This window comes from Mesocricetus auratus, unplaced genomic scaffold (assembly GCF_017639785.1).
Source record: "Mesocricetus auratus isolate SY011 unplaced genomic scaffold, BCM_Maur_2.0 Super-Scaffold_100001, whole genome shotgun sequence".
NCBI classification, from domain to species: domain Eukaryota; kingdom Metazoa; phylum Chordata; class Mammalia; order Rodentia; family Cricetidae; genus Mesocricetus; species Mesocricetus auratus.
This window is the reverse complement of record NW_024429187.1, coordinates 9,987,156-10,009,910: the sequence shown is the minus strand read 5'-3', so window position 1 is coordinate 10,009,910 and position 22,755 is coordinate 9,987,156. Positions and strand designations below refer to the sequence as shown.

The 22,755-nt window shown below is 40.6% G+C and overlaps 1 protein-coding gene across 2 annotated transcripts in view; it reads right to left on the bottom strand.

The window, feature by feature from the left end:
- Pde3a (phosphodiesterase 3A) overlaps window positions 1-22,755 on the bottom strand; it is a 272,622-nt gene that overhangs the window by 56,233 nt on the left and 193,634 nt on the right. The window lies entirely within an intron of this gene.

Below are 22,755 nucleotides of genomic sequence, written 5' to 3'. Positions count from 1 at the left end.
GAGGAAGGAGGATATGAGCTCTAGGGCCAGCCCAGGCTAGGTAGTGAGACCATGTCTTAACCTCTGCAGTCCACTAGAAGTTAAAAAGCAGGTAAATTGAACTAAACATTTCAGAACAACAAAGTTTCAGTCACATTGCTGTTTTCACACATTAAAATTTGCCATGGCTGTTTTTGTGGGTCCATGCTTTTCAAAAAAAGTTACACTTTTAGAAAACGCATACTGATCCATAAATGTTATTGATACAGGTTTGCCAGGTGGCTCAGTGTTTGCCAGCATTTACTGCTCTTATGGAGGACCCTCATGACAGCTCCTAAACATCTGTAACTACTCCATTTGTCAGGTGCCATCCACTGACGTCTCCTGATACTTCATGCAGATGATGTGTATCAGTGGTCCTCAACCTTCCTAATGTAGCGACCCTTAATACAGTTTCCCATGTGGTGCTGACCCCAACCATAAAATTATTTTTGTTGCTGCTTCCTAAACTGTAAGTCTGAATCACAATGCAAATATCTGATACGCAGGATATCTGATGGGGTCATGACCCACACGTTTAGAACCACTGATACATACACACACACACAAACACACATATATATGTATACATATACATACATACATATATGCAGACAAAACATTCACATGCATCATACATAAAAATTAAAATAAATTAAAAAAATTCAAATAGTTATCTGTGTGATATATTAATATGTTACATATTATACAATGTCCAAATCAGGGTCAGCACATCCATCATCTAAAGCATTCATTATTTCTCTGTACTGGAAATATAGAAAGGTCTTTCTCCCAGCTTGTTAAAACTCATCACCTTCACCTACAGTCATCCCACTGTGAAACAGCGTGGGACAGCTCCATTCTCCCTCTGAGGCACATTTTTCAAAGCTAGAGCTTGAGGAGGAATGGGAGCATATATAGCAAGACAAAAACAGCTCTAGGGTTGCATCTTAGTAGTTCAGCACTTGCCTGTGGTGACATTATTTATGATTTATTAAAGTTTGCCTGAAGATTCAGAAAGAAAAGTCAGCCTCAAGCTGTGGAGACCAGGCAGTAGTGGTACACACCATTAATCCCAGGACTTAGGAGACAGAGGCAGATAGCCAGTTTAAGGCCAGCCTATAATATATGCAGTGGTCCTAGTCTCAAAAAACAAAGAAATAAACCAAACCAAAATGAACTACTTTCTTCTCTAATAATTAAAATGTAAAACAACTGAAAAAAATCACCTAATATTACCAAACTTTCCCAGAATTATAAAAACATGGCAAGCACCAATTATTTACAAATCAACGTGAAAATTTAAATGCACTATTAATAGCTTTAGGATAATTATGTCTATGTCTTACAGATATACATTATTTATGACAACATTCACAAAAATACCACTAAATTGCAATAGAACCTCTTTTAGCAATATGTTTTTTTTTTTTTGGTTTTGGTTTTTCAAGGCAGGGTTTCTCTGTATTGTTTTGGAGCTTGTCCTGGAACTCGCTCAGTAGACCAGGCTGGTCTCAAACTCACAGAGATCCACCTGCCTCTGCCTCCTGAGTGCTGGAATTAAAGGCGTGCACCACCAATGCCCGGCTGCAATATGTATTTTTTAAAAATTCATCTTACATACTTGTAGAAAAAAATCATCTAGGGCATTCCTCTGCAACAGCACTTATTCTCCCAACCTATACTTTTCTAATACACTAATTAGCCGTATGATAGTTGAATGAGAAATGTTCCCTACAAGTTCAGACTTTTAAACAGTTGGTCTCCTGCTGATGCCTCTGCTGGAGAGATGCAGCCTTACGGCAGAGAGTACATCACCGGGGACAGGCTTTGAGAGTTCACCGCCTTGCACCCTCTTCCCTTCTCTCTCCGCGTCGTGCTTGCAGGCAAGGGTGTCACTGTGCCTAACACGGCATAATGGACTGATATGGCTCCGGAGACAGCTAAAACAAACGCTTTCTTCTTTAACTTTCCTCTGGAGATGGTGTTTTACCACAGAGACAGAAAAGCAAAGTGACACACATACCCTAAGACATTGTACCACTTCCATGAAAATTTGAAATTTTTAGTTGGACCTTAGAGGACAAATTTTAAGACTTTTTGACAATGAAATAAATCTCAAAAAAAAAAGAGCAGAGACTGTTAGTTTTTTAAATCAATTATTGATGAGAATAACTTTGTCTAATTTTCTTTTTGTCTTAAATATTTTATCACATTTATGTGTGTGTACATGTTCATGTATGTATGTATGTGGTGTATGTGGTATGTGGTGAGTGGTGTGTGATATATATATATATGTGTGTGCATATGTGATATGTTGATGTGGGTGAGTGTGTGAGTGTGGTGTGTGTATGTGTACATGTGTGTGCACATGTGTATACACATAGATACCATGGCACAAATGGGGGGGTGCCAGAGGACAGTGTTCTGGAATGAGTTCTCTTCTGTCATGTGAGTGGCAGGGATTGAACCCAGGTTCTCAGGATTCACAGTAAGTACCTTTACACAATTGGTTTTCTTTCCAGTCCTTGTTCATTTGTTTATTTCAATTACAACTTAAAAAAAATCAAGCTAAGTATTTCATATACATTTAAAGAAAAATGTTAAATTTTATGAAGCATATTTAAGAAGAAAAAGAGGAAATGACACTTCTAGTTCAGGGTTAGTGCCACATAAACTTTAAAACGGATGCTGTGTTGATGTGGTATAGCTTGATAAGTTGACTCAGTGGGCCATGAGAAACAAGAAAAATACATGAAGTGAGGACAGGTAGGTGTGGGGGGAATGGTGGACCTGGGAGGAGTTGGGGAAATGGGGAGTGGATATGATCAGAATATATTGTTTATGCATGTATGAAGTGATTTAAAATACTGTAGTTAAGAACTGTTGTCATTAGCAGTAGGTTTCTTCGAGGCCTTTTCCATACAGTGTACAGTCCTACGGCAAAGGCCTTTAAAGAAAAGCAGGCAAAAAGTGGTGCATCCACACTGGGATTCACCGAGGAGCCAACATAAACACATTATGCTCACTTGGAAGAAGAAAACACAAGAAGAAAAACATCCACCTTGCCTACTGGCATTAAGTCATGCCCAGCTTGAATGAGTTTCGACTTTAAGGACGTTTTCATGAAAGAGTTAAAAGCTGCACTGTGCTGAAGAACTTATCACTACCCTTTTTGAAAAATGTCCACCTTGCCTACTGGCATTAAGTCATGCCCAGCTTGAATGAGTTTCGACTTTAAGGACATTTTCATGAAAGAGTTAAAAGCTGAAGAACTTATCACTACCCTTTTTGGCTCACAGAACTAAGGATGCCACTGAAGCGTGAAATGCTAGACTCACAATCAAATTTGATTGCCCTGAACCTGCCAAGAGTAACCACACATGAGTCTCTGAGAGGCACCCTGGCTGCTGAGCCAACAAACAGTAGACAAACAATAAAGCCACTTGCATGCTCATAGAATGACTATTAATTAATTTCAGGCAATGGGGCTTCCGTCATTGATATGGTGTTTTTAAATTACATACAAAGTGGAAAAAATCGGATGATTCACTCAAAGGATATTTTCGTGTCTTTTCAAATAAAAAATAATTAAATTTCTAAGTATCTCAATCATAATAATATGTTTCATTTAGCTAGTAAAAATGTTTGATAATGGCAATAAGCATGAAAATCAGGTTTATGCAAGGGCCACTGAAAGAAGGAGCCTTAAACTAAGAAGCTTCAAACAAACAAACAAACAAAAAGTCCCAAGTACAACATAAAACATTCTACCTCATTCTCCCCTTATAATTGGAGCATTTCATATTTAACATTCAGAGAATGCAATTCCAGAAACACTGTTAAATTGACAACCAGACCTGGAGCCTCACCTTTAAATAGAAATCTGGTGTTTAACTCCAATAAACAATGGGGGGAAAGTGCAGTTTTACACAGCCAAGTAAAAATAATAGGATCTCTTGGTAATCCACTCCTTCACTGCCTCTCCTATTCTCTCTTCTCCCCATCTTCTCCCCTCTCTGCTTCTCCAACTCCTCCCTCTCGTTTTCTCTTTTCTTAATGTATGTCACTTTATCTCCCTCTGCAGACCAGGCTGGCCTGTTTGGAATTAAAGGTGTGCAGGACCACATCTAGCTATGATCACTGCCGTTTTGAAAGCATCTCCTTTAAAACATTTGCTTTCCTCCCTTCTTTTCTCCAGCCAGTCACCTTTACAGTCTCCTGTCAGCATCCAGTACGCTGGCTTTCGGTTTTCAGATATGAGTGGCATTGCGACAAAAGAGTTGGACAATTTCAAAGTACTGTTTTTATCTTAAGCCAAGGGCTCAAGGTGACACGGTGAAATGTTCCCCACAAGCTCATGTATTTGAATACTTGGGACCCATTTGGTGGGTGGCATTGTCTGGAGAGGCGGTGTCAACTTTAGGAGGTATGGCTACGCTGAAGAAAGCAGCTCTCTGGGGAGAGGTAGAACTTGGGAGTGATAGCCCACCCCTACGTCTGCCCAGATCATTCTCCTGTGTCTCTGTCCGCATTTCCTAACAGCCAACTCAATGTGCTAGCTACCTCAAAGGCCCACAGGAATGCCTTCCCCTCTGTCACAGCTTCACCACAAAGGACCAGACGCTCTCCAATGTTGGGCCAAAATAAATCTTTCCTTCCTGAAGTTGCTTACTTCTAGTATCTCATCATGGTGACTAAAAAAAAAAAAAAAAGAGTAATACGCCAAGGGACAAGTTAAAAAGATGAAAAATAGAATTGAGATCAACATCGAGCTTAATTCCAAGATTAGACACATAACACTCCACAGCCTAGATATGGAAGCAGATTCTCACAGTGGAACCCAGCACTTGCTGACTTAGCTAACCTACTTAGTAAGGGTTCCCCTAACTCAGTCTCTTAAGCAGTCTCCTAGGGTGGCTTTCCATGGCCTCCTGGCATTTTCCTGAGTGTTGTGTATCCAAGCTGCAGCCTTTATGCTTCAACATCAAGCATTTTTTTCCACCGAACCATCTCTCTAGCAGCTAACATTTTAATGTGAAAATTATTTTACAAATAGTAAAATACTTGTTTTACTGTCTGCTAATACTGCCATGACCCTTCTATGTTGGAAATCATTATGTCACTTATTACTCTTTGCTTTTGCCTAATGCACATGGAGTCTTACAGGGAACAGAATCCTGCCTGGAACTTTCACAAACCCTTTTCTCCCAATAGTCAATGTGCACCTTCATCAGTTTTGCTGGTTCCCAGGACTATTTATCACAATACATATGAGAATAAGCTATCACTAAACCAATGGCCAGTGAGGCAATGAAATCCATTTCCGTTGAAACTAACAGACTAGTTTTGTCGAGTTGCACAGCTTTTGTAAAAAGACTTCACGAAGGTAGATTTTCATTGAATTAGGCCCCATCAGTCATGACTTCAAAACTTCAAATAGAAAAGTGTGACATTCTCGAAGGACTTTCCAGTAAAAATGCTCCCAAGTTCCTAATTCATTTCCACTATAAAGAAACTGAAATTGGCAGTCATCCACAGTATGGCTTTCAGGACTTAGGAAAGGCAGCTTGGAGCTACAATCCACACAGGGGATACAACCTCAGAAAAGAGGCATTTTTGGTCCCTCATCAAAATATGTGGGACAACTTGCCTGCAGACATACTAAATGAAAATACGTTAATAAAGGTATGGAAAATTTATGAAATATTTTACGATTTTTCTGCTTGAAAGGCTTTCAAAATTCCCCAATCTCTGGTCCTAATTATCACAGTTAGCGGAACACCAGTGTGTTTTTAACCCAACATTTCCTTTCTGTTGAAATGAGACATGATAAAATAGCTATGACAAGCTATTCCTTGTGATTTCTGGAGCAGGAGGATGAAATGCTGAGCTCATTCAAAAATACGCACCCAGGGGAGGGGAGCAAGTAAGGACCCATATAGCTATGACTTCTGTGAACTATAACAATCACCAGGAGGGCACAAAGGCCCCATGGCTATACGATAGTGGCATGCATGCCTCGGTGGTAACCAGTAGCATTTTAATCGGATCCAGGGTCCATTCACTGAGAGATAGATAGAGAGATCAATCATACTTGACACTGGAGACATGGCCAGCTCTCTAGAATTGGCAGATTCATGGAATGTAGAGAAGAACCCACAGCTGCCACTTTCCTAAATCAACATGACTCCTAACTTTAATCTAAATACTTATCCTTATACTCAGATACATGTAATTCTTACCCCTCATCAAAGAAACGCCTCTTTGCAATAAATGGAGGTCAGTACAGAAAACCATGACTGCTCAAAATGCAGACACAAAATGATTATGAGGTGTACATCACCAATTGATACATCTATATTTTAACTCCTGCACCAGAGACTCAGAGAGAATCACAAAAGAAAGGATAGATAGAGTATAAGAGACAGAGAACTAGAAAATCAACAGTGAGACAGCATCTCTTAAAAAAATGAGAGGCAGGGTTCACCCATGATATCCCAAGAACATGCCTGCTTAGAAAACACACCAATAGACATGCTTCTATAGGAGGAGAAAACTCACAGGGACCTACCCTAGACAGGCAACAAAGGAATGCTGTGAGACAGAGAAATAATCTCCCCAGAAAAGAGATGCCTCACCTACCCCAAGTGGCTCAGAAATTACTTACACACAAGTGTCATTATATGGACTGAGAAGGCTGTGTTTATGTATTTAAGGAGTATATATACACAAGCATAAGTATGCAACAATAATTAAAGAATTCAAGGAAGGGAAAGGGGGTGCATGAGAGGTCTTGGACGAAGGGAAGGGAGGAATTATATCATTATATTTTAATTTCAGAAGTTTAAAAAGTAGATAGTATAACAACAGTAATAATAATAATAATAATAATAGCAATTCAGCAGCAACAATGGGGAATATACAGGTTCCAGCGCATGTTTCACTACTTGTGTGCTCTGTGTGGGAAGAGTTAGAAAGTAAGGGTGTCAAGAGTTGTTCCAGAAGACAAGATAATTTGTTATTTCACTAGTACAAAATATCTATTCTGTGGGGTCCTGGGGGACACAGAATGTAAAGTCACACTGCCTGAGTTCATGTTTTTCGATCTGCTACTGTCTATACAGGCAAATCTATTTCTCCCTATAACTTTGGCTGTCTTAGCTCTAAAACAGGTGTACTGACAACACCTGCTTATTGACAATGAAATAAAACCACGTGTAGGAGTGTCAGTAAAGTCTCAGGAAGACAAATATAGGAGTGAGAAGTCGTGGATGTATACTACGTGAAAGAAGACATGAAAAAGAACGGATGTGACTAACGGGAGAGGAGAGAAAGAGAAGGCTGAAGAATATGGGGAAAAAAACACGATGTAAAACACAAACCTTGTAGAAAAATGTCTTTACGTTACCCAGGGTCATGTACAATGAATATATGAAAAGAAAATCAGAAAAGAAAGGGTGCTAGTAAGTGTTTAGCCTGGAATATGTGTTTAATAAATATTACATATTACACATGTAGCGGGAGTGTGAGAATAAACGGAAAATGATTGCATGTGTAAAGAAAAGAATCATAAACATGTACTTCTTTGTCAATTGTACTGGGCATTTCTCTCTCTCTCTCTCTCTCTCTCTCTCTCTCTCTCTCTCTCTCTCTCTGTCTGTCTGTCTGTCTGTCTCTCAACAATTACTCATGTGCATGAGTGTATACCTGTGCATGTGCCACACATGTACACATGCCTGTAGAATACGGAAGATGATGTTGAGATTTCCTGGAACTGAATTTACAGGCAGTTGTGAGTCACCCAATGTATGTGCCAGGTACTGAGCTCAAGTCCTCTACAAGAGCAGTCAGAGATCTTAACTGCTGAGCCATCTCTCCCGCCCAGTCAGAATCCTCTTATAAATGAAGACAGCCTAAAGATAAGGTTTCTCTACCAACAAAACCAAAGCAATAAAATGAGAACTTCTGATATTTTCACTTCTTACTTTAGGCAAAAGTAGTTACAAAGCCTATATCCCCAAATGCCCCATAACAGGTCTGAGATTAATTTTTTGGCTGTTAAAAAGTAATTGTACAACAGCCCTGGTTTCAGTTAACATGGTCGATTGCACTGGTGTGATTTATAACACTCCCTGAAAAGAATTCTAAGAGCAGGCATCTGAGGCCCATTGTTGGAAGCATTTTTCTTTTCTTTCTGTTTAGTCATCTTGGGAGGCACCCTGGGAGGCAAGCACAGCATGGAGGAGCATTCTCATGGCAAGGAGGGAGCTTGGTAAAGAGATGGATAAACAGCTTGAGCGATGACAGATAAAGAGGAGAGTCTGGGACTTTCTGTATGGTAGGAATGGATGCTGGGTCTATACAGGGAGACTATAGCCTTCTAAATCGCTATAGAATGGTGTGTCACCCCATCACCTCCAAACCTTTCCCAGAGAGGCTGCCCGTGTTAACCGGAAAATGCTATTTTGGTCTTTAATATGCTAAATTATTCTAGGATATGAGCTGGACACCATAGAAATAATCTTTGGCATAGTCTGGGTTCTGACCTCAGAGACAGAAAAACTGCATATGTGTTTATACTTTCATAGGGCCAGTTTATAATTTTAGACTTGAAGTTGTCTGGGAAATTTTTAAAAAATGAAATCATGTGAAAATTTTGCAGCAAGTCACTGTAGGCTGAACCTTGCCAAAAGGCCACCCCAAGGAAACAGATGTTTGCTTATTTTAATTTTCTGGCAGGGAACATGCATTTACATTTGAAGTAGCTTCTAAAGACAACACACATACAGTACAGTAGGAGGGGACCTATAGAGCCCTTAATCAGATGATTTTCCAACAACATTTCTGTTGGAAGGACCCCTATGAGACATCAGAAACCACAAATGCCAGCAATTACTGTAATTCCCAACTTCCTTCTCTTTTGATGTTCTGAGAGCATTCCATGCCATCAAATGAGAAGTAGTACGTGCCTCAATATCCTTTTGTTCTTCCAGAAAAGTCTACCTGCACACAATTGATAACTTGTCCAAACATTCTATGTTTATATTTCTTATTATAGTACTCTACAGACCCTAGTAACTTTACCTAACAACACAAAATTAATAATTACAAGAGAGAAAGCTATTTTATTATTCAGAAAACCAAACATGCTATTGGTTATTTATTCTATATGCCCTTATGTTATTGAAAAGATAACCCTAGGCTTAACCTTCAGATTTGTTCTCTCTCTTCCCAGTTAGATAAGATGAGGTGGGTAGCATAAATATGTGGGAATCTGACGGTGAGCTCATACCAGTAAAGGCTTAGAAAATACAAACTGCTGCATTAGTTAAAAAAAAAATTGCCTTTGTCAGTGGGCGAAACAGAAAATGGAGACCGTCTGTGCACCCTCTAATATGAGAAGAGATTTTTAAATAGGAATTTAAATTTAAATAAGAATGATAATCTCTGAGATCGAACTCTCCTTTGGTCTGTTAAATTTTATCAATGGTTACTAAACTTGAAGCTGCTGTTTAGACTGAAAACAAAGTGAGGCTGGTGAACAATAGAGGGCAGTGTTCTGCCTTGGAACTGACTATCTGCCTGGTAATCACCTCTCATTAACATACAGACTTTCATTTCTTTCCACACAACAAAAAAACACATAAATCATGAGGTTACTGGTGGAAATCAATAAAAAGTAAAATCAGATCTTTCATATCACTGTTCTAGTGAAGTTAAAAGCACATTAAATATTTTTCCCAATTACAAACATTTCAGTTGTCACTTTTGAACACGATCCTTTACAGGGGAGCTGAGGAGCCTACTCTGGGTCCTAAGCATGCTCGCAAGCATTCTCAACAATGAGTTACTAAACTGTAGCCCCAGCTTCCAGCTAGCGTGCCAGCGCTCCTCATATTATAGGGTACCTTAGAAACATGATCCATTACAATACATAATTTGATTTAATTTTTCCACATGCAATTCACCATTGTGGTTAAAGCATTCATAAAGCAACGCACATGCGCGCACACACACAGACAAACGCAACACACAGGTACATCCAAGCACAGTTTTCTGAACCTTCAGCAGCCTTGACTTCTTCCACATTGACCATCACTGAACACTTCCTGACTCACTTGCTGCAGTGGCTCCTGCCTATCCCACAGGTCTTTTCTGCTTCTCTTTCAAGAGTGTCTTCCCTGGCGCCTTCCATGCTATCCTTGGTGCCTGCTGGGATGTTCCCTTGTTTCATGTACTAGACGTACAAAAGCCCTAAAAAAAATGTCAAACTCTTTGAGCCACATGCCTCCCATCATCTGTCCCTGCATGTATAGACTCTCTTCTTAGGAGCCATATATATATATATATATATATATATATATATATATATATATATATATACTCTCTTCATAGAAGCCATGAATCTTCCATTATCTGCCTCTATGGGCATAGATTCTTCATAAAAGCCATGTGCCTCCCATCATCTGTCCCTGCGTGTATAGACAGACTCTCTTCTTAGGATCCATGCATCCTCCAACATCTGTCTCTGTGTGCAGACTCTCTTCATAGAACCAACGCATCTCCCATCATCCGTTGCTGCATGTGCAGACTCTTCTTAGAAGCCATGCATCTATCTCTGCTTATCTCTCACCTGTAGTAGATTCTCTTTCTTCTGAAAAGCCACTCATCCCTAATCATCTCTCAACTTTACACTTATCTGACACATTTATCTGATTGCTTTGGTTGATAATTTATGCAAGTATACGAAATCTATTACCTCCTTAAGGGTTTAGACTGCACAGTAAGGGCAATGCTTAGTGTAGTACTAGAAATACCACATACTCTAAAACTACAAAGTGGTGCATTCATTATTTCCAACCCTGTGCTCTCAAAAAAGTGAAAAAGGATAAGTTATTGTGTACAATATATCCCTGAAAACAAATCACTGTGTTAAGATAGCTTCCTGATAGAGCAATCAATCGTCTAGTGCAGTTTCATATTCTAAATTGATTTTTAAAACAAAGAAAAAAAAACTCTTGAGAAACTAGAGCCAGGAATGAAACCTATTCTTAACAGCTTGCTCTAGAGCACATGATTTCTGGAAAGTAACAAAAGTCAATATGAGGAAGTCGGATTGAAAAGGGAAACAACCTACAATGTTTTCTTATAATCTGATAATAATGAAATAGCAAGCAGAGGATTTGTGTGTATATTTATGTATCTTTTCTCCTTTTTTTAAAGAGAAAACCTCAGCAGGCGTGTAGGCAGAGGAAAAAATAGCTCTTTGGGTGCAGTGAACTTCAAACAACTAAGGTGGAAAGCATGAGTGTAGGAAAGTTGGAGAACATAGACCACAGCAGGAATGGATGCTGTGCTCAAGACCTTTGGTTAACTTGCCAACTGTAGTGAGGAACCCTGATAAACAGTGGCATGGGTATCATGGATGAAGACAGAAGTTGTTTGAGGCCAGGGAGACAAGAATGCTTCACCAATGCGGAGCTCAAAGTAATGTGCTCTTGTGAGGTACCTGAGGCACATATCTCTGAAGAAATATGTGGCGTCAATGGAGTCAATTAAGCTTTGTATTATGGTGCTCAGGCTTGCATACAGACACATGGATCTTGATGACACAGTTGTGTCCAGGGATGGCTCCTAGGCTGCTGCGGAAGTTGGTGAAGAGAAAAGGGAAGCAGACGGAGGGCAGGGCTGTAATGGATACTGGCATCTATGAGCGAAGTAGAACAGGTGCGGGAGATTGTGAGGGGCCAACCGTTCACACTAAGAATTTGCTATCAAAAGAGGCAAGGGGGAAAAAAACACATTTGTTGAGAATGAAGGGTCATCACTGACAAACGACTGAGATACCAGTGGTTTCTGAAACACTTTCTGTTAGTGTAGTGTCTGAGAGGTGGCTGCAGAGGGATGGTTTCAGCAAAGTATAGAGCCTACCAACCACTCTTCAGTAAGTGGGGCAATGAAAGACAAGGAAGAAACCGAAGATGATACGGTCTGGACACGAGATGAGGATGGAGATGCAAGTGTCCTCAGAGTCAGGTCTTTAGGTACTCTGTAAATCAGGCAGTGGCCCCTCAGCTTAGAATGCGGGATGGAGAATGCCGACATTACTAGACTCGGGGGCAATTGGAAGAAAAGGGCTGGCTACATTCTCAGGCATCACTGAAGGCCCACTTGAAGTTACCAGGCATGACACTTTACATGAAATGGCAACAAGCATAAGGAAACACAGCGTTTCCATATTACCCAGCAACAGCTCCCCTAGGCATCACCGACAACATGTCGTAGAGAGACTTGAGCACCAGTGTTCACTGCAGCGCTGCTCATAAAAGCCAAGTTACAGAAGCAACCTAGGTGTCCAGTGACAGGGGAGTGAATGAAGACAAAGTGATGCAGGTATACAGTGGAATTTTCGTTCAGCGAAAGGAGGGACAAAATTATGTCTTTTGCAGGAAAATTTGATGCATTTGGAGACAATCATTTTCAGTGAATTAAGTCAGTCTCAGACAAATATCATATTTTTCCTATCACTTTTGTTTCCCAGGTTTTACATACATATACAAAGTCATGTATATGACATGATAGGACCTGACAGTACAAGAGAAAATACAGAAGAACAGTAGTGAGGAATGACTAGGGAAGGGATGAGAAACAGGAGGGTTTGGGAGACACAAGGAGATATGTTCAAATATATTATATACTTGTATGACAATGCCCTCTGTAACATAGCACTGTATAAAATGATTTTATGCTAATGAAAACAAAAATTTTAAAGAGAATGGGGAGATGGCTCAGTAGTTCAGAGTACATGCTTCTATGGTGGTAGGTTTCCTGCTTAGCCAACATCTTCACTATGTGCTTGTACCCTCATGCAGGCAAATATATGTACACCTGATTAAAATAAACTAATTTTTTAAAAAATGAAAAGCAAAAGCAAGAAGAGCATGACTAAAGTCTTGGCAGGGATGAAGAAAGATGACCAGCCAACTGTCCTGGAAGTCTGGTGAGTTTGGGAAGGCAGGTTGATGGCAGAACTGGTGAGCATCAGAGCAGAAAAACTGGAAGGAACATGGTATCAGGACCTGGATTGCACAAGAAAAATACAAGCTTGATTTCACAGATCTATCTTCTAGGCCTGGAAAAGTTCTGCTTTCTATTATCAGTAATCAACTTCAAAGCAAATTCAGAGGCCAGACTTCAAAAGCCCATGAACTAAACCCCAAAGTTTTCTAATTCTACAAGTTGGTAACTAAGTGATGAATGATGTCTTATAAGGAAAATGACATAGCCAAATACAACCCAGTATTTGAGGAAGATGGTCATGCCCAAGGCTTTAAGAACATTATGGTGGTTTGAATGAGAAAAGCCTTTCAAGGACTGGGGTATCTAAATACTTGGTCCCAGTTGGTGCTCTTTGGGGAAGGCTGAGGCAATGCAGTTTTGTTGGAGGATATGTACCATTGGGGACAGACTTCAAGACTAAATAATCTCACTCTATTTTTAATTTGCTCTCTTCTTACACTTGAGTTTGAATATATGAGCATTCAGAGTCCTGCTGCACCTATGTCTGCTTCTTGCTGGACTTGCTGTCCTGATATGATGGACTCCCATTCTTCTGGGAGCATAAGCCCAAATAACCCTTTCCTTCTATGAGTTGTGTAGGTCATGTTTTCTTGTTTTTAATATACAAACAGAAAAGTAACAAAGATAAACACCAAGCATGGGCAACCATGACATTGGCAACCCTGACGAAAAGGAGATATATTGTAATGTTGACATCAAGGCAAATCAGTGGTACCCAGGAACCTATTAGATATGGGGACATGGGAAATTCAATATAACTTTTACTTTTCTCTGTCTATAATTTCTCAGTTCTGTCTTCTAGAATTATCTTCAGGAGTCCCAGGCCTCACAAAGAAATATGTGAATAAGTCACTTGTGAACATAAAAATGCATGTAAGTTCTGACCAACTGTCTCAATAAAATGCTTTCTTGAGATAAAAATAGTCAAGAGTGGCCAGCATTCTCAATGAGTCTAATACAATGAACGGACTTGAAAAGTCTTTCAATAACTCATCAAAAAGCAACCAATTCCATTTAGACAATAAAATACACCTTCCATTAAGAAGAAAGATTTCCAAATTTATAGAGAGATCAAATTTCAAAACACATGAAAAAGAAATGTTTTGAACCAAGAATTGTTCTTCCAACAAAATTTTGTTATAAATGCTGTTGTGGGAGCTCATGCCATCACACAATGAGCACAGTAGAATTTCTTTCCTTTCTTTCCCTCTCTCTTTATTTCTCTTCCTTTTCCCTTCCTTCCTTCCTCCCTCCCTCCCTTCCTTCCTTCCTCCCTCCCTCCCTCCCTCTTTCTTTCCTTCCTCCCTCTCTCCTTCTCCCTCTCTCTTTCCTTCCTTCCTTTTTCTCTTTCTCCTCTTCTTATATAAAAATGATTTCAAAAAGACAGGCAAAAAAAAGGAGAGAAATTTGAAAGGAATGAAAGAAGGTTGGATATTTTTTATCTTTTTATTCAACTTGCCAAAATGCAACTCCAAGTTCTGAACATGTCATTATAAAGGGAATGACTTATTACTTTCAAATCTTACAACCTGCATGGGACAAGATAAGCAATGTGTTTATAGTTAGTGATGATGTTCCTAGTGTGTTGTGTGGTGATTGCAGGGCTGTACCATCTGCCCACACTGGAAATAATGTTTCTATATACAGTTACTGGTCATGGCTGATAGGAAATTATCTTTGCCAATTCATTCCATGCTTTTGGTACACTCTTCTAATCAATCTTCTTGAGTTTTGGCTCTCATTATCAACCTGTGAGCGTCATCAGCAAACTCCACGATTTTACAGTATCCTCCCTTCCTTCACATTCTCTCTGTAAGCGTCAAAATACTCTTCCAAGCACAAAGCTCTAGGAAAGGCGCTATTAATCCCCTCTATTGGGAAAAAGGATGCATTTGCTGGCATGATGATTCTGTATTCCCAGGCTGAGGCAGGAGGATCGCCAGGAGGACCACAAGACTGTGGCTACATAGTGAGTTTCAAACCATCCTGTGTGAGACTATCTCAAAACTCCTAAGAGGGAAGGAAGGCAGGAATATAGGAAGGAAGGAAGGAAGGAAGGAAGGAAGGAAGGAAGGAAGGAAGGAAGGAAGGAAGGCATTTTTTCTCTTCTTGTATTTCAAACTTCAGACAAATCTTCACACTGCTCCCCCTGGAAGCAAACATTCATGTGTTTTGTGGAAAAAATTTTAGGAAGGAATTTGTCTTCATTTATCTCTTAGGTGGCAATGAAGATAAAATTTTATGTGTCAATCTACAAAACTTTAAGTTGGAAGACCTCAGTGGCACAAAATATGGTGAATAGGAAGAGAAGGGACAGGCTCCTTTGGGAGGATGTTTAGGGAGGAATTTACAAATCACTCCCATTCCCTACTGTTATCAACAATGACTCACCATGTAAAAGGAAATAAGTGAAGTAAATATGCCACTTGGTACAATGGTTAGTCACTTACGATTTATGCCACAGATTCCTTTTCTCCTCATGGTCATAATTATTGGTTCCATCAATGCTTTCACAAGCCCTGGTTACAGCAATAATGGTTGATTTAAGGAATATAGGGAGCCAACAATATGGAGTGAGTCAGTCCAAGTTATTTAAAACAAAATAGCTACACAAAGAAAGGAAAGTAACTTCCAAAGGCTCTTAGAAGATTAATGTCATAGAAGATTAATAAAATTGTGATTACAAGTACTCCTATTCTGGGTATCAGGATACAGGATACAAAAAAAATTCTTTGAGTTCTTGTTGGATATCATTTTAGTCAATTTCTTTATTTTTGTCTTAAGGAGATGAGAAATGAAGGATTGTCCTGGCTTTGATGACAGACTAAAGACTGCACAATTTACTACAGAGGAGGGGCTAGTTAAACACATCTCCAAAGTATCTTCTGACTAGCTTCGATATTTCTCAGAAATAACTGCAAGTTACTGACTCATTTCTATTATCAGCCTTCCTCTATACTGGCTTGAAAGACAACAATGACGTCTTATGTGCTTATCAACAGTACCCGTGGCTGCTGGGCTCACTAATGGATTCAACCATTATCTTATAAACCAGAATAACATTTGGATAGAAGGATCAATATGTGTAAACACACTCAAAAGTGTCCTTGTTCTCAACTTGACTCCGAGTTTATATACTACTTATGTATTAGTTACTTTTCTGTTGCTGTGATAAAATACCATGACCGAGGCAACCTACAGAAGAACAAGTTTATTTAGGCTTATGATTCTAGAGGAATAAGAGTCTGTCTAGGCAGGGAAGCATGGAGATAAACTGCATGGTGGCCCAAGCAGAAACCTAAGAACTCAAGTCCTCAGTGGCAGGCAAGAGCCACAGAGTGACTCCTTACTAGCAGTTGCCTGTCTTTAAAGTCTCAAAGACTACCCACAGTGACATACTTCCTGCATCAAAGCCACACTGCTCAATCTTTTCCAAACAACGATGTCAGCTAGGGACCAAGTGTTTAGAAACATGAGCCTGTGGAGAAGTTTTTCATTCAAAGCATCATGGTGTCTCAGCTACTTCCGTTGCTGTGATTAGATAATCTGATCAAAGGAACTTAAGGGACAACACATTTATTCTCGCTCATGGTGTGAGTGTGGGGAGAGCATGGGGACAGGAGCTGAAGGTAGATGGTTACATGGCAGCCAAGCCAAGAAGCAGAAATGAAATCCAGTTCCCACTCATTTTTCTCCATTTTTTATGTTTTGGGATCCCCACCAAAGGAATGGTTTGCCTATTGTTAAGATAGATCATGCCACATCAGCCAACCTAATCAACATAATCCCTCACCATCATGCTCAAAGGCCAAATAGTTCCTAAGAGGTGTGCCTGTAGGCTGGTATCATAGATGGTTCCAGAGCCCATCGAGTTTGTGACTAACACCATTAGCCATCAACTACTAGGTTCATGATTGAGTTGCTTATTTTTTTAATTTGTATTTATTTTGTATATTGGGAGTGTACCATGTGTGGAGGGCAGAGGACAGCTTGTGGTAATAGAATCTCCCATTCTATTTATTACATGGCTGCCTGGGATTTAATTCAGGCTATCATGCTTGGCATAAAGTGTGGTTAATACCTTAACCCACCAAGCCATCTCACCATCCTACTGCTGTAATTCTACACGAATTATGATCATTAAAATCCTCAAGCTAGAGACTCAACTAGGGATGGCTAAGACAACTGAACGTGAGTTCATGAGAAAAGAAGGGGCCACTGAGCTTCTGGATGAAGGAGATCCTGTTCTTTCAGAAGGAAGCATGCTGCCTCTGGGTGGGGTCAGCATTAGGGAGAAGGTGATGCTGTAGATCATAGTATAGTGGAATTAAACAAAACAAAACAAACCTTCATGACCCATTACTACTGTTCAGATGCTAGACTCATATAACCCTTGAGAATTTCTGACTATGAAAAGAACATTCCTTATTGTGCTGGGTTGAGGCAGGCCCACAGCCAGACTTGGCGGAGGGCGTCTGAGCCAGTCCTGCACAGAGCTGGATGAAGGCGCTGGGTGAGCAGCTCAGTGCCCTTCAGCTACAGCAGCTGGAGGAGCACCGCTACACTGCAGTGGGAAAGCCATCACTGCGACTTTACTGGGCCTCACTGCTCCAAAGGATCCCACTCTGCATGGCCCCCAACACCATCACACTTGTCAGCCTCGCCATCATCCTGGTCAACAAACTCATCTTCTACTGCCCTACTGGCCAAGGAGGAGACACCATATTGGACGTACTTTTTATGTGTCTCGGGACTCTTTATCTACTAGTCACTGGATGCCACTGATGGGAAGCAAAGCTTTCTTTATTTGTGGTTGGAAATACAAAAACATAGCAAATAAGTTTTTGTAATTGCTCTGTTTTTTTTTCAGAATGTACCCTCACTGAAGAGCTAAGAAGAAGAAGAAAATAAAGTTCCTAGATAGTAGAATGTGTTATGCATCCATTTAAGAACTTGGCATCAATTATAATCTTACAAAATTCAAACTGTTATGAGATGAAGACAATAGGACCATCCTACGATCTGCAGAACCTCATAGCCCACTCAGGACCAGGAGAGTTAAAGGGTCTGGGTATGCCATTCTCTAACCTGAGGCTTTAATTTAGCTTGATTAAATACTACCAATACCATGCTTGTCTTTCTGTGACTGGGTTACATCACACAGGATGGTTTCTTCCATTTCCATCCATTTGACTGCAAATTTCAAGATTTCATTTTTCCCCGCTGAGTAATACTCCATTGTGTAAATGTACCACATGTACTCACTCGTGTGGATATAAGACATAGAAAAAAGGTCTAACAGCCTACAATCCACACTACCAGAGAAACTAGGAAACAGGGAAGACCCTAAGAGAAAAATAATGGTCCCCCAAATAAGGGGAAAGGGATAAGAACTCCTGAGTAAATTGGGAACAAGGGGGGTGAGGGAGAAGGGAGGGAGGAAAAGGAGTAGGGAAGAAGAGGAGGGGGGAGGAGAACAAGAGGGTCAGGAAGACTGAGACAGGGGAAGTATAGAGGAGAGCAAGAAATACCTTAATAGAGGGAGCCAGTATAGGTTTAAAGAGTAATCTGGCACCAGGGAAACGTTCAGAGACCCACAAAGATGACCCCAACTAAGAATCTAGGCAGTACTGAAACAGTGCTGGCTGGCTGGGGCAAGCTATGTTCTAACTTTCTACTCCTCCTCCTCCTCTTCCCTCTCCTCCTCCTCCTCCTCCTCCCTCTTTCTCTGAGAAGACACTGTGTTGGGCTTGTTACCCCCTTCTTGACTGACACTGCTGTGTTTACACCCACTTCCCTTTCAGCTCCCACCTGATGTGATCAGGCATGTCTCCTACCAATAGCCCATTCCGCCCTCCCATAGCTCGCCCCAGACAGCCAGCGCTGTTTCACATTCAGTCTGACCAAAGAACATGCATTTCTTACGGGTAGGTTTTGTACCTACCTCCATCTTCTGAAGACCTTTCTTCTTGTACTTCCACTCTTAGCAAATGGCGTATCCCTCACCATTGACTCTTGACTCACGTTTGTTTTGGTTTTTATCCTTTGCTTTCTCAGTTCTAACATTAAATCCGTCACCAGATTCACCTAGGAATCTTAAAAATCCTCTCATCCCTGAGCCATCATTATTTCACTCAAGGGCAACCGGACCTTTTTCTTTCAACTTCTTCCTGTCCCAACCTGGGTTTCTTACAGAATAGAAACAGAATGTCCTACCTTGCTCTGTGATGACTTTCCAAAACTGGAGGAGAAAACTCAACTTCATGGAAAAGCTTCAAGTGTATTAACATTTAACTTTTCCCTACTTATACCTCCATACACTCTATAAAGGTCTTGTCTCCCCAAATATGGCCTGCAACGGTTTGAATATGAAATGCCTCCCATAGTTCAAGGGTGAACACTTAATGTCCAGTTGGTGGTGCTATTTTAGAAGCTTGTAGAATCTTTAGTGGGTGGGGCCTAACTGGAGGAAGTGGATTGCTGCTCGGGTAAACATTGAGCTGTGATAGCCTGTCCCCACTTCCTGTCTCTTCTCTGCTTCCTGACTGTTGATACACATGGCTAACTGTCTCATGCTCCTGTTGCAAGCTTCTACACTTGAGAGCACTGTACCTGGTCAAACTGTGAAACAAAATAAGCTCCCTCCTCCTTGAAGTTGCTCCTTTTTCAGGAATTTGATACAGAAATAGAAATGTGACAAATTCCTACACATGGCTCACATCCTGTGTAAGGGGAACTGAGAGATTAATTTTTCTCTTAAGTAACATTCATAGTCAAGCTTTAGAATATACAGCATATTAGCCTAATGCCCACACATACTACATCAACCATCTCAGCATTGAACCTCCATAGAACCCTGTTCAGACATCTGTTGTCATAGTGGGTGATTGCTAACTGTCAGTGACTAAATTTCTTACCAAACTGGGAAGGTTAATAATAGTAAGAACCGGTTTTGTTCATTTTTATAATCTCAGTGCTCTATATATTGTAGGAATGCCAAAAACAAACACACAAAAAACAGAACAACAGTCCATAGTGAATAGACTTCTCGTGGCCTTCTAACACAATATCCTATCCTTACAAATAGTTCTTAAAAGTTTACAGAATAATGATTTTTATTCACAGTGCTAGGGATTGACTCAAATATTCCAATCAGTCAATACAGAGTTGTTTATTTAAACAATACTCCCTTGAAGTTCTTATAGCTTCTACATATCCTGTTACTTAGGCATCTGCCTGCAATAAACTCACAGTCGTCAACATCAAGTGTGGATTCTGGAGCAAAAGGTACCCAACACAGTATCATAGAGGCAAGCACATGCATTACCACTGGGCAGCCTCTGCTATTCACTCATCTCTGACTGTGCATAACTCATTTTTATGATTAGAACTCAACCAGAAGTGTGTGCTTCGCCAAAAGAGGCATCTGTAGCAATGACACACCCAAATCACCGGAAAACATGAGGACAAAGAGAAAGATGTGTGAATGAGCAGAGGCTGACTCACTGCAAACACAGCAGGGTGACGCCGTACTTTTTAAAAAAGAACATAGAATAATTATAGAAAGTATTGGGATGACTTTGTACATATGACCCACCAATACCTTCAGAACACAACTCTGGAAACCCCATCAACCTCTATGGCCTAAAGACTAGCATTATACTCTAGCATTCCATTGTGATCAGCATACAGGTAGCCAACTGTCCTTAAAAAACAACATTCTTCCTTGCTCCGGAAATTTGAACGCCAGCTCACATCAAAACTAAAACCCACATATAAATTAACTGGACTGCTTATCTGCAATAAAACTGACCTGTAAGTCAAGCCACTTGTTTTCCATGCTGAGATTTTATTTTTAAACATATCGAAAACTATGTCAAACATAAGAAATTCACTGTGGTACACATTTTCCTAAGTAGTGACTGACAACAGGCCATAGGAAGGAATAACTGGGCAGGGTGGTTTGTCTGAGGGGACTTGAAAGTTCCTCACAGGCAAAGGCGAGCGTTCAGAAAAAGTAGACGTGTTTGACATGTAGCTACTAGCAACATGACAGAGAACATTAAAATTATTTCATACTCTTTGCTCTGCTATGGCATTCACGAAGCTATCCCTGACGGCAGGGTTTTCTCCTCAGACCATTAATCCACTCAGGCCTGTCAATTTACTTTCCCAGAGCCTTTGCCATTTGAAGGACATCATCCCTCCTCTTCCTGGAATTTCTAGCTGCTTACCAACTACCACCAGCTAACGTCCAAGGCCCTCTCTCCTCCCTTCCCATTCATATCCTAACATACCAATGTCAGGGTTTCAGCACAGCCTTATAACAGCTCTTGCTGCTACTGTTTGTGGTCAATTTATTTATTTGCTTTGAATGGGAGGTTTACGGGTGTGCACATGCCACAGTGCAGAGGGTTTTGGGGTATGTATATGCCACAGTGAGGTTGTACAGTCAGAGGACAGCTTTAGAGAGCTGAATCTGACCTTCCACCATGTGGACTCCAGGAATCAAACTCAGGCCACCAGGCTGGGTGGCAATTACCTTTAGCCAACGAACCACCTTGCTAGCCCTTACTGGTGGTTTTTAAATCCAATTATATCTCTTTCACTCCATAATTGCTTGATTTCTTTATAGTACTTTAAAAATGCAGGTGACATTGTTTTTTTTTTCTTCTAGAAATGTCTCTCCTTCCTCTGGTTATACAGCATCAAGCCTTTTTCTAGTTGTTCTGTTGTCCCTCTGGAAGTTTTTCTCCTTGTTTCCCATCTTTGATGGTCCAAATGAAAATGACCTCCACAGGCTCATATGTTAGAATACTTGGAGCCCCAGTAAGTAGAACTGCTTGAGAAGGACTAGGAAGTGAAGACTCCTTGGAGCAGATGTGTCACTTGGGGGCAGACGTTGAGATTTTAAAAGCCCATACCTTCTTAGTTAGGGTTTCTATTGCTGTGAAGAGACACTATGACCATGGCAAAAAAGAAAACCCATTTAATTGGAGTGGTTCACTTTCAGTTACAGAGGTTCCGTCCATTATCATCATGGCAGGAAGCCTGACAGCATGCAGGCAGACACAGTGCTGGAGGAGTAGCTGAGAGTCCTACATCTCACGGGCAACAGGAAGTTGACTAAGACACTGGGCAGTATCTTGAGCATAGGAAACCTCAACATCCACCCACCAGTGACACACTTCCTCCAAGAAAGCCATATCTACTCCGATGAAGCCATACCTCCTAACAGTGCCACACATGTGCAGCCTAACCTTACTCTCTCACTGCCTCCTGCCTGTGGACCATAATACAAGCCCTCACCTGCTGCTCTCATGCCTGCCTGCCTGCCTGCCTGCCTGCCTGCTTCCATGCTTCATGCCTGGATGATCATGGACTAACCTTCTGAAACTGTAAGGAAGCCCCCAACCCAATGCTTTCTCCTTTATGTCTTTGCCATGGTGTCTCTTCATAGCAAGTGAACAATAACTAAGACACCACACCTTAGCATTACCAGTCATTGTCACAGGATTTATTGTGTGGTATGGGTCCTTCTCAGTTCTTAAGTTTCAACTCTATTTGCCTTCTTGGGTTTGTAAGACTTCTTCTTCTAGAGGAGCTGAAATGTCCTGGCCCCCGAGCCTGTAGCCTAGAGCCTTGCACTCTACG